This window comes from Mustela nivalis (genome assembly GCF_964662115.1).
Source record: "Mustela nivalis genome assembly, chromosome: 1".
In the NCBI taxonomy this organism is placed as follows: domain Eukaryota; kingdom Metazoa; phylum Chordata; class Mammalia; order Carnivora; family Mustelidae; genus Mustela; species Mustela nivalis.
This window is the reverse complement of record NC_139020.1, coordinates 44,022,688-44,036,097: the sequence shown is the minus strand read 5'-3', so window position 1 is coordinate 44,036,097 and position 13,410 is coordinate 44,022,688.

Here is a 13,410-nt window from a genome sequence, read left to right as displayed (position 1 = left end):
TAAATACCATGTTCAGATACCCTCATTGGATAGACAGTGTTAGGGGTCACATTTCAAAGGTCATTGTATGCAGGACTGGGCAAAAGAACATGACATTGAATGGAGGTTCCATCTGCCCTATAAACTGCAAGCAGCAGGATTGGTAGAAAAGAATAGAGTATTAAAGCAGGAGAGTAAATACAAACAGGTAAAACTACCTTGACCAGGTGGACTAAAGTATTATCTCATTTGAATGATCAACCAGTAGGGCCTGATGCCCCATATGTCAGACTGGGGACCCCTATCAAGACATCCAATCCCATAAAGGTGTAGAAGTCATGAGATATAGTCATTGTCCTGACTCTGACTATGGATGCAGGGGCTATGCTGCTGAGAACACCGAGCCCCATCATGCCTGGGAAGCATGTTATCTACTGGAATTTGGATTGGGCCTCCTGCTGAAATGGGTGATTTACTTTGCACCTCTGAGTGAAGAGGAACTACTCAGTCTGCCCTGGATTCTGTTGTCCTTCTGCAAGCTGGACCTGTTGAAACACTCTACTTGAAATGAACACACACCTTTGAGTGAAGAGACATATCCTGATTTGATATATCCTGCCCCCAGTCATCCTGTCTTGCCCGCCAGTGCTGCCTCCTCCAGCCAATATGTGTGGCATGTACAATCAGGGAAAATTCCTAAAGCTGCAATCACATTAACATAAAAGGATCAGGCTACAATTGTAATCATACAGAAGGGGAGAAGTTTCCCATATAAATTTCCTACTAAATATCTGTCTTTTCAAATATTTGGACTTTTTAGATTTCTGCTGCTCCTATAATACTTAGTGATGGGATGAGCAGCTGATGGAAATATCTTTCTATAATGGACCCAAGTATACACCTAGAAAAAGAATCAATGTGAACAGCTGCCCTTGTCTGGCTCATCAGAATTACCATGATGGGTATCACAATTCCAGGGAGGGAACTGAAAAGCACTAAATGTATGTTAAGGAAGAACAAGCTAGGACTAGTACTCTTAATTTATCTGATATTGCCAACAGTGATCCAGAAATCTGGTCTGAGGCATATACACCATTAACAATACTGGTATTCTTTCTCTGTCAATCAAACTATACAGGCTGCTTGTCAAAATGCTGACTGGAAAGATCCTAAAAGTAGCACCATTAGAACCATGGTTGGCTATACCCTGATGTGGGATGGATTCATGTGGCTTATTTTTGGTTATAGACATTTGAGAACCCAGGCAATCCCATATTGAAAACAGAAAAAATACTCAAAGCAGAACCAATTCAATGGTACCAGGAATATAGGATGGATATTGCTGGAACAGTATAGTCATTCTGTCACATTAAAGGGTAGCATCTGGTTTGTCACTGACTGGTACCCCTACCCAGGCATTTATTGGGTGGCCCCTAAAGGAATCCAGTGTTGCATGGTACAAATCTTTGGGCAGGCCTTCCACCTGAGTGATGTGCCACTGCACCCTGGATTTTGTTCTGGGCACAGGCAAGAATCTGCCCCACAGTAACCACAATTGCCAGTCTCCCTCTCTGTAAGGTCAGATAAGCATATTCTTTTTTCTACCATACAATCATTTGGTTACCTTCTTTGTTCCCTCCACTGGCCTGGGAGATGTTACTGAAAACATAGATGCCCTTATTGCATTCATCCAGCAAGACTTAAATGACAGCTGGCAATATCTGTCCTGACTAAACCCTGAAATATCTCTAATGAGAAAAGCTGTGGTCTTGGACAATATTATAGCCGCACAAAGAGGCAATCTGTGCCTTTGTCCAAAGAAAATGTTGTGTTTTCAAACTTGATGAATCTATTAACATACCATCTTTATTAAAACATGTAAGGACACAAGTGAATGCCCTAACTGCTCTGATTCCTAGCATAAAGGACTTAGTAAATCAGCGGTTCATATCATGGGGCTTTTGGTAGAAAATATTGTTTGTTGTATTGGGACTCATCATCTTAATCTGTGTTTTCTCTTATCTGTGCTTATATTGTTGCTATTCCATTAACCTCTGCGGCAGCCAGGGAGCAGCCAAATGAGCCACCTCCATGCTGATAAAACCCTTTGCTTACTGCTCAGGGCACACTGGGGAAGAAGGGGAGCATATAAGACTACATGCACTAGTCATGAAGGGTGCAGTGTTTTAGGAGGTTATTGAGAGGATGAAACCTCTGTTTGACCCATGAGCTCCCTCCAGGCAAATAGAGGCACCTACCCTCACCCTCTGTCCTAGGATCTTACCTGCTGACTGTTCCTATAGTGGGAACAATTTTCAAGGACTCAGGCTTAAGAGAGCAGTGCATTGATGAGATCATCTGCATGGTGTATTTGACTGAACCCAGCTAAGAACTTTAAGATTCTGGAGGGCAGGAGCAGAGATCTATTCACCTTGTAGCTGCCCAAGACAAGTTTCATAAGTATTCATACTGCCATTTACCAGTCTGGAGTGGCTTTTTTCTTCCCTGTCTCCTTGTCCTCTGGGAGCCAGTTTCAGATTTTACTCAGGAACCAACAATTGGATAGTTTTACAGATGACAAAAATTCCCTCAGAAGTGCAAAAAAAAAATCACCTCAAATACTTCCTGTCAAATATTCATTAACTGTAATCTATAAGCAACAAAACAAAACAGGTACCTTTTAATTGCATGTTAATTCTTATACTACAGTTTTCTCTTTGAACTATGTGGGTTACAGTTGGTATCCCCAGAAGCAGTTGTCAAGATGGAGTTTCCATTCAAGATGTATATTAGAGATGGAAACTTGTGAGAGCCAAACACCTGGGTGACTTAGTTGCTTAAGCTGGGCTTGGGTGGAAATCCTGGGGTCCTGGGATTCCACCTACCTCAGACTGTCTGCTCAACGGGCAGTCTGCTTCATGCTCTCCCTCTGTGCTCCCCCTCTGTGCTCTTTCTCAAATAAATGAATAAAATATTAAAAAAGAAATTTGTGAGAGCAAAGGAGAGGAAGTGTCCTGGACAGTCATAGTCAAACAGAATAGACAAAGCTTCACCCAAACCAGTGGAGACTCTGGAATAAGTTCACTTGCTGGAGTGTGGTGCATTGGGCTGAACTGTCTGGGAGCAGAAAAATCACTCTAAACAGAACCAACCCAATTGTACCAGAAACATGGGATGGATATCACCAAGACTATGTAGTCAATCTGTCACATTAAAGGATAGTAACTTAAGCTCCTCTAAAAAAATCGCATTTTGAAAACTTCTCATTTCTACCAGAATGGTTATTTATGAGGAAGAATAAAATGGCAAGTAAATAGAATTCACTTGACGGAAACATAACATAAAGCAAATTAACTGATATTTCCCTCAAAAATCAGTCACAAAATATTCTAGAAATATATTGCTAATAAGAAATAAATGCAGTAAAGATAAAAAGCATTCTCTTAACTTTTATTAATGATATAAACAGGAATGGAGCTCATTATTAGCAAATTAGCAATTTTCAAAAAAAGAAAATTCTACAAATTCTTTGATTTCCTCCAGTGATTTCTTTAATCATGGGATGTGGTAGTATTTACAATGTGATGGTTTCAATTCATATGTGAGGATTAATTTCAGTATTTACAAAAACCACCTTTACTCCATATATTCAGAAACTCACAATCTTTCTGAAAGAATGAGTATTATATGTATGTTTTGTTTGTGTGTGTGTGTGTGTGTGTGTACATTTTATACACAAATACTCTGTATACTATTCGTTGGTGCTGCCTCTTGGAATAGTAAGGTTATAAGATGAATCTAACTACGTGAGATTATTTTTTGGGACTTAAACACAGTTCTAAATCATAATCATAGATGTTTTAAGTTAGTGAATATTAATTATAATATTAATGGTAATGGTGACAGAAAAAGAGTTTCTGAAATTAGGCATCTTTATGGGTAAGGGTAAGGGTTTCTCCTTCATGCTTTCTTGCCATTAACCTTTAGCTATGAGGCTAAAGTCAGGAAGAGAAACTTACCCCTTTTACTTAGAAAGGATTATGAAAAGAAGAAATAAAAAGGACAAAAGGCATAGTCTTAAGTAATTTGAGGGGAACAAAATCAAATGCCTTTTATCCTTATTCATGTTTTGGGCCGTTGGAAGATAAGACATTTTGAGTCCCCTACCAATATCTCTCCCCCAGTTCAGTAGGAGTGTCAGCACCAAAATATTGCTTTTGCACCATGGTTCAGCAGGGGAAGAGAAGGAGTTTAACTTGACCAGATTTCTGGAGTATAGATGAATGTGGGAAGATAGCTGAGTAAAATGCTAATGGACCTTCCTTTAGTCCTAACATGGCAAGCCGTTAAATGACTGCAGCAGAGGCTGTAAGCAGTTTCCATAGTAAGATTTAATCCAGAGCTGATCTGAATCTCAGTCACGGAAGGATCAGCCTCAGGCCCTGGCCAAGTTTCTCAACACGACATTAATTTAAGGAGCTTGCAACCGGGGCCATGGGTATCAGCAGAACACACTAAATTCAGGTGTTATCAACATGTTGTTAGGACCCATGCTGACTTGCAAAAAGCTTTACGTTATGTACCTGTTTCATTTAGTCAGTCCTAAGCTATGGGTACTGTTATTATTTTAATTTGGATTGATGAGAAACAATGGCCTTAGAAAGTTGATTTAACCAAAGGCATCAATTTCATACAGCTAGTAAAAGAAGGCCAAGGTTTAAACTCATGTGAAAAATGTAAGTAAACATTAAGTCTCCTTAAATTCAATTAAATAAGAAGCTTGGAGTGGGAAGGAGGGACTGTGAAAAAAAAGAATTTGGGGATGTCTGGGTGGCTCAGTTGGTTAAGCAGCTGCCTTCGGCTCAGGTCATGATCCTAGCGTCCTGGGATTGAGTCCCACATCCGGTTCCTTGATCGGCAGGGAGCCTGCTTCTCCCTCTGCCTCTGCCTGCCATTCTGTCTGCCTGTGCTCCCTCTCCCTCTCTGTCTCTGACAAATAAATAAAATCTTAAAAAAAATAATTTGGCATTATTTTATTTATACTCATAGAGCTGAATATCCTATATCTATCTATCTATATATGTATATATATATACATATATATATATATATTTTATTTTATTTTATTTTTTCAGTGTTCTAAGATTTGTTGTTTATGCATCACACCCAGTGCTCCATGCAATACCTGCCCTCCTTAATATCCACCACCAGGCTCACCCATCCCTCACCCCCTCCCTTCCAAAACCCTCAGTTTGTTTCTCAGAATCCACAGTTTCTCATGGTTCATCTCCCCCTCTGATTTCCCCCAATTCACTTTTCCTTTCCTTCTCCTAATGTTCAGTTTAAGAAAATATAATTTGTATCCTGATTTCCTTTTTAAAATACTTACTGAAATCTGGTTTCTCTTCAGATCGTATAAATCTTTCGCCTTTTAAAATACTTACTGAAATCTATTGTATTAGGCTTAAGTAATGTATTCTATTAAACATAATTATAATTTGATAATTGTGCGTTAAATTTTCAAACACTCTAAGTTAAAAATAAACCTAAAACCTGCTGAAACTTAAGGCATTCAGAGACTCCTAAGTTTTTAAAATAAGACATATACAGACTTCAATATCACAGTCTATCAACACTGTATTGAAATAAAATCAGCCAAACTATGTTCTTGAATTTTAGAAAACAAAGGGAAAATGTATCACCGAAGAACAATTTAATCAACGGAGTTTCGTGTAACATGTCTCATTTGTTTAATTATCACTGTTTCTGCTTCTTATGCTTCTTGAAAGCAGTGTCATGACCTATTTTCCACAGTATTTTATTTTGAGCACAAAAAGTTGGATTTATTGTTTCTGACAATTGCATAGTAACTTTTAGTTTCTTCCTAGCATTACAAATGTGAAATCTAATTTTGCTCCTCAATTAAAAATGTATACTCTGAAAAGTGATCACATCATTTTAAAACATTTAATCACTTATAGAATGTCTTAAAGATCTTTTCCAAACAAGATATTAGCTTCTTCTTTATAAATCTCTACATAAAATAAGAAAACAAGGCAATCAAATTTCCTTTTTTTCTACATTTTTAAAATTAAGTGTTTTTGTTGTTGTTGTTGTTATTGTTTTTGTTGTTGTTTGTTTGTTTGTTTTTAATTACAGTAGAGTTAACATACAGTGTTATGTTACTTTCAGGTGTACAATATAGTGATTTAACAATTTTATGTATCACCCGGTATTCCACGACATTTTAAATAAGCAATTCAAATGCTCCTTATTTTCACTTTAGACAGGTCATATTGTTAAAGTTTGACTCTCTTCCTGCTTTTTGAATCCCATTTTGAAATTTAGTAACAGATTTATCAAATTTGAGATCACTACTATATCTGGAGTGCCAGCCACTCTCTCTAAATATGGGTTACCCTCTCTAAATATGGAGATTGGAAAAAAAAAAAAAAGAGAGAGAGTGAGAGAAAAAAAGAGAGAGAGAGATAAGTAGAGAGTAAGAGCCTCAACACATTCCATGTTTATTTAATTTATAAGTAACCCTACAACTCTTTGATTAAACATTTTAAAAATAAAAGGGGGGTTTTCTTAGAAAATAGCTCTCTGGCTACCACTTTAATTTAAGATTTTTCAAATTTAATTATTTGACAGAGAGAGAAAGAGCATGCAGGGGGAGCAGCAGAGGGAGAGGGAGAAGCAAGCTCCCTGCAGAGCAGGGAGCATGACACAGGATGCAATTCCAGGACCTCAGGATCATGACCTGAGCCAAAGGCAGACACTCAATTGACTGAGCCACCCAGACACCCCAAAATTCTAAAAAAAAATTTAAAATTCTCAAAGCAGGGGCAATAGTAGTTTTCTTGATAAATGACAAAGGGAACCCTGAAAATGTACTTTTTCTTCCTCTTGGAAGACACATTCAAGTTCCAATCACCAAGGGATAAACTATGTGAATACATCTGTCTAACATTTACTTAAATTGATATATAAACATCATGATTTCAGTTTTGGTTAAATTTTTCTAAAAATTATTTGCTTACTTTTCTTTTGTAAAGATAAACAAAATGCCCTCATTTTCTCTGGTTAGTATTACACAAATATACCTATTATATTAAAATTATATAGATATATATATAATTTTTAAATTTAAACTTTATATTCATTTTAATTTATTCCAGTGTGATTGGATCTATAATTATTTCTCAGGTAACCCCAAATCTTTCTTCTCTCACTTTTGTTGAAACCATCTAATTTAAATGTGAAATGGGCATGTGTATCTATATCTATCTATCTATTCTAAAGAACAGAAATTTTTGTCATTATTTTGGGCCAGATAATTCTTTGCTGGGGGTCCTAGAGACTGTCTTATGCATTGTAAGATGTTTAGCAGAATAACTGTTCTCTCCCCACTAGACAACAGTAGCACTCTTTGAACCAGTTGTGATAAGCAGAAATGTCTCCAGACATTGCTAAATGTTAACTGGGAGGCGAATCTCCCCTAATGGAGAGCCACTGATCAAGGGATAGAGGAGAGTAGTCATAATTTTCTCATACTCCAGGAGCTCTCCAAAGTCTCCCCTTGAATCCCCTGGGACATACAGTTGACAAGGAGGTCTCAGTGGACCTCTGACAGATATTGTGATGCTGAAGCATTGAAAGTACTCATATTACTTTCAAATTCCAAGTGTTCACTACTGGTATATAAGAAAGAAATTCACTTTGGCATATTAATCTTTCATCCACCAATATTGATATCATTATTTCTTAGTACCAGATGTTTGCTGTTGTTATTGATTCTTTGGGATTTTTTTTAAATAAACAAATATATAATCTGTGAACAAACATAATTTTATTTCTTCCTTCCCAACCTATATACCTTATATTCTATTGTCTTGTTTTATTTCACTGGCCAGAATTTTCATTAAAATTTATAAAAGTAATACTGAAAGGAGTTATCTTTTGTCTTGTCCTCCTAATATTAGAAGAAAGCATCCAGTTTTTCACTACTAAGTATCCTGTTAACAGGTAAGATTTTTCTATGAGTCCTTCATCAGGTTGAAGATCCAGTCCCTGTTTGCTCAGTCCTCATTATAAGTGGATGTTAGATTTTGTCAAGTGCTTTTTCTGGATATAATCATTTGCTTTTTTTTCTTTAACTTGTTGATACTGTGAATTACTTTAATTAATTTTAAAATGTTGAAATAGCTGTGCATAATTGGAATAAATTCTGTTTGTTCATAGCATATAACTCTTTCTGTATTATTGGATTCAATTTGCTAAATTTTGTTTAGTATTAGTATTAGTATTTAATATTTATTATATAAATATTTTGTATTTAGTACATGAGAGATACAGGTCTGTACATTTTCTTTCTTGTATGTATTATCTTCATCCGGTTTTGGTATTTGGGTAATTGAATTAAGAAATGTTTCTTCTGGGGTGCCTGAGTGGCTCAGTGGGTTAAAGCCTCTGCCTTTGGCTCAGGTCATGATCCCAGGGTCCTGGGATCAAGCACCGCATCTGTCTCTCTGCTCCACGGGGAGCCTGCTTCCTCCTCTTTCTCTTTCTCTCTGCCTGCCTCTCTGCCTGCTTGTGATCTCTATCTGTCAAATAAATAAATAAAATCTTTTTTAAAAAATAAAGAATAAAAAAGAGATGTTCCTTCTGCTTCTATTTGCTAGAAGAGATTGTAGAGAATTGAACTTAAATATCTGATAGTATCTACCAGTGAATCCAAATGGGCCTTTTATTTTTAAAGGGTATTAATTGTAGATTTTATTTCATTAATATTTCAGGCCTATTCAGATTATTTACACATCCTTTTAGGAGTTTTTGCAGTTTGTTTCTTTTAAGAATTGTCAAAGCATAAATTTGTCAGAGTTGTTTATAATATTTCTTTATTATCATTTTGATATCCATGAGTCAGCAGTGATCACTAATCTTTCATTTCTAAAATTGGTAATTTGTATCTTCTCTCTTTTTTATTTTGGTTAGCCTGGCTAGAGGTTTGTCAATTTTATATGTACTTTCAAAGAATCAGCTTTTGGTTTTGTTGATTTTTTTGCTATTGTTTCTTGTTTTCAATTTCTTTGATTTCCATTCTTAATTTACTTTTATGATTTTGTTATTTCTTTAAGCTTCAATTGCTGTAGTACCCTAAGGCAGAAGCTAAAATACTGAATTGATATCTTTATTTTTTATTTATTCTTGAATTTTTATTTTTTTATTTTTTAAAGATTTTTATATATATATATTCTTGAATTTTTATTATAAATTTCCCTCTAAACACTACTTTTGCTGCATCCTATAAGTTATGATAAACTTTTGTTTTCAATTAAGAATGTTTAAAAATTTTCCCACAAGGGTTCTTTGATTGCTAGTGGTGTTTTATTTCATTCCAAATATTTGGGTGAATTCTGGCTATCTTTCTGTTTCTGAAGTCTAATTTAATTTCACTGTCATCTGAGAACACTCTCTGTGATTTCTTTTCTTTCAGATTTTTCAGATGAGTTTTATATCCCCAAATGTGGTTTAGAGTAGTGGATGTTCTTTTTTAAAAATAAAAGATTCATTTATTTATTGTGTGAGAGAGCCACAGGTATGTGGGGGAAGGTGAGGGGCAGAGGGAGAAGGAGAGAGAAAATCTCAAGCCGATTCCCCAACAGTTTATGGTTCTAGTGACTTCTGATAAGTTGCTGTAACCTGTGCTGCTTTGTATTTTCCTGTCTGTACAGATTTTGGATTGGGCTTTATCCTGTGACTTCAATTCTCAGATGAGTCTAATTAAAGACATTGATTTTTTATTTGTTCAGCTTTTGCTTGGCTGTAAGAGGGGAGTGAGGACTTCCAGGTCTTTACATGTCAGAGCTAAAACGAGAAGTCAATACTATTTGTTTTTGTAAAAAAAAAAAAAAAATCAATATTTTTCTAAGGATGTAGTCTGATATTATATTTTCATATGACTCTAAACAATATTCTTCCTTCAAACAGACTGAAGAACAAAAGTCGAGCTAGCTGGGTCTGTGTAAATCTGATGCTTAGTCTGCAAAAACCTTTGGTCATAGATTGCTCAAAAGCAGTTATGACAAAATGCTTATATAATAAGTCATTTAAAGTTTATATATATTTTCAGAATGAATTATGTTTGGTGTATAGTCTTGTAAAAAATCATAACAATGCCTACATTTAACTGAATCAGTTATTAATCATGTTACATTATAGTTTTATTAATAAACATATCAAAATACCAAATTCATTCATGTTTCTATTTTAAATTAAAATATGTGATTGAGAAAATATATTAAACTGACTTGCAGTAAGTATATTGAGTAATTTGTCAATAGTATAAAATAATTTTGTTATTAATGTTATTATAGTAATGCTTCTATATAATCATAGTTATGTGTAATTAGAATATTTTAACAAAGTATCTCTTTAGGGTTCTTTTTTCTTAATTTTTATTATGAAACCATCAATTTAATTTTATTGGTTTTCACATGGCTATCTCTGAAAATCATTATGCCTATACACACCTTGGCAATGTAGTATATTTTTAATATAAGGCATTAAAAAAGTTGCACTGGTAAACATGTAGAAAAATAACTGAAATTAGTTAAATTTAAAGTGCTTAGAAAGTCATTTGAAATCGTACTTCTTTAAGCTTTGACATTCACATATCAATGTTACCTGTAATTAGATAACATTTCCAAATGATAAAGTATGTCATTGTTTTATCCGATAAAGAATTTAGCCTGATGTATTTTCACTGAATAGTATCCAAGTTACTAGTTATATCCAAGTTATTTAGTTGCCTGAAGTTAATTAGTCATGTGAAGTAGGTATATCCATATCACGTTATTCTGGCCTAGATTGTCCTATGGAGGAGATTATAAATTTAAAATCTTATGCTTAAGATTTATAATACATTTGAAGTTCTCCTGTTGCTTTTATGTAAGCCCTCTTGAATAGAATTTCTTTTATTACTTTTGTACAAAAATAAACAATGATATTCATTGCAGTATTGTCTATATTAAGGTATTGAAAGTTTCCTTAAAAAGTTAAGATAGATCATAACAGTGAACATAAAATAAGAAAGAGAATATTTTGCTTATGATATTAATTTGAATAAAATCTAAAAGAAGGGAATGACAGTAGTAACAAAAATTTAAAATAAAGCATAAAAGTCTTTATTATAATATGAAAGCACTGTGGCAAAGGATTCTAGATTGATTAAAGAGAAAAAGCTTTCACAGATTTGTGGTACATCTCTGTTTTGATTAGTTGAAAGCAGATAGAGATAAAGAACAAGAGAGATTTATATCCAGCACATATAAGATACACATTTATCTTCATCTTGCAGTAACATAACCATGAATATCATATGAAATCAGTAAGCTTGCTCATGTCCATTATACCATAAGCTTAGAAGTATGGTATATGGTCTACAGAATTCTAGAAGGGTTATACTTGGATTATCAGTACAAAAGAGGACAAATGAAAAGAATAGTAAGATAGTTCATCATCATAGGCCATCTTGAAGGCTGATTTATGAAGATCTTCATTTACACACACACACACACACACTCATTTATATAAGTATGTATATGGAGCGCTATAAACTTACTAGTCATTAAACTCATGTTATTCTTGTGAATTAAGAAAGTTTATTCAACAAATAATTATTAAATATATTTTAAGTTATATTGTCCCTTCATGGTGCTTAGTGGAAACTGGTTAATATTTAAGTAAACACAAAATACACAAGTTTATTTCAATGCTTTAACAGAAATGTAAAGAACAAGGGATTGCAGATTTGAATTTCTTCCAATTTCCTATTCCTTCCTTTTAGAGAAAGGGAGACATGATATACATGGGCTAAAGGCAGAATATTTTGCATCCACCATTTTGGGATGATTTCTTCTGTGTGTGTGTGTGAGAAGAGTTTAAATAGTCATGACTTGTTTCAGTTCACAGGATTTCCCAATGTTGAAAGAAATCTTTGTGCAAATTGGCTTTTTATATTCTAAGTTTTAGAGAGGGATTCTTTTTTCTCATTCTCTGGCCCTTTCCTCATATTGGTTTCCTTTCACTCATGTAACTGTCATTTGTGCGAAGAATGTGGGCCTGGAGGGAAAGGGCAGGTGTTGCCCAGTCATGTCTAATTTTAACAAATCACGTTCCACATATACTCTGGAAAAGAATCCAGTGTCTTTGTGAAAAGAATACCATCAGGTATGCAACGATATGTTGCCACATGGATACTTTTTTTTCCACTGGAGGATCTGTAGTATGAGACACATGGACTACCGAGTGTTCTCAATATCTTAGATACCAAATATTATCTAAATTCCAGATATCTGAAAAACAAAAAATGTAGCAACACATTTTATAGTATTCAGTGTTTTCTTTCTTTCTTTTTAAAAATTTAGATTCTGTTAAATAACTAAATAATGATTTTCTATCTTTTAACTCATTAGAATATATATATTTTTTTCTTACTGACATGGGTAATTTTTGCCTGTTGTAGAAACTATAAAAAGTATTACTAAACAAACAAAAAAATCTAACTTTTATTTATACTACCCAAAATTAAACCTTGGTTGAATTTTAGCAAACATCTATATCCATTTATGTATCTCTCCATCAGGTTGAATTGGAACATTATCAGATTATAGGGAGGCCCAAATTTCTTCCTTGTTACCTAGCAGTGTCCTGAGTTTTTCCTTGGCCTGATCACCCATATTACATGCAAGTTTGCTAAGGAAAACAGTTATTTCTTATTTAATGAAATACTTATCAAGATTCCAGTATATACAGAAACTCTATCAAAGGTTGGGGATACTGCATTGATTATGAAGTCTGTGCTCTTGTGGAATGTGTGTTATACTGGAAGAGGACATACAACAAACCAATAAATATATGATATGGAAATGATTAGGAAGTCAAATAAAAGTAAAACTAGTATTTTATTATCATCTGGGGTTTTGACATCAAGCAACAATATAGAACACAATTAAACTGAACTATTTGAACACTATACTATCTCTAATAGAGTTGGTCCTAAATAAGTAAATAATAATTAAATAAGTAAGTAATAAATCAACAGCAATATTTGTCAAGCACTTTCAGTATGCCAGTATTTTAAGCACTTAACATGGATTTAATCTGCACACTAACTCAGCTAAGAGGGCAAAATGGACAAGTTAGATTATTTGATTTCCAAGTTCCTGCTTTTTACTATTGAGTATTAGATCTCCCTAGATAGCAGACTGTGTTTGATAATAATGTTCAGAAGGTGAGACAATTGTGTCATAAAAAAGGTTGTATCAAGCTTAATTGATAGGAATTTAAAGTACACTATTGAAACTTAGATATAATAAAATGTAACAGGAAGAGAATAATGTGGTCAGCAAGTTTGTCCTAGTAAAC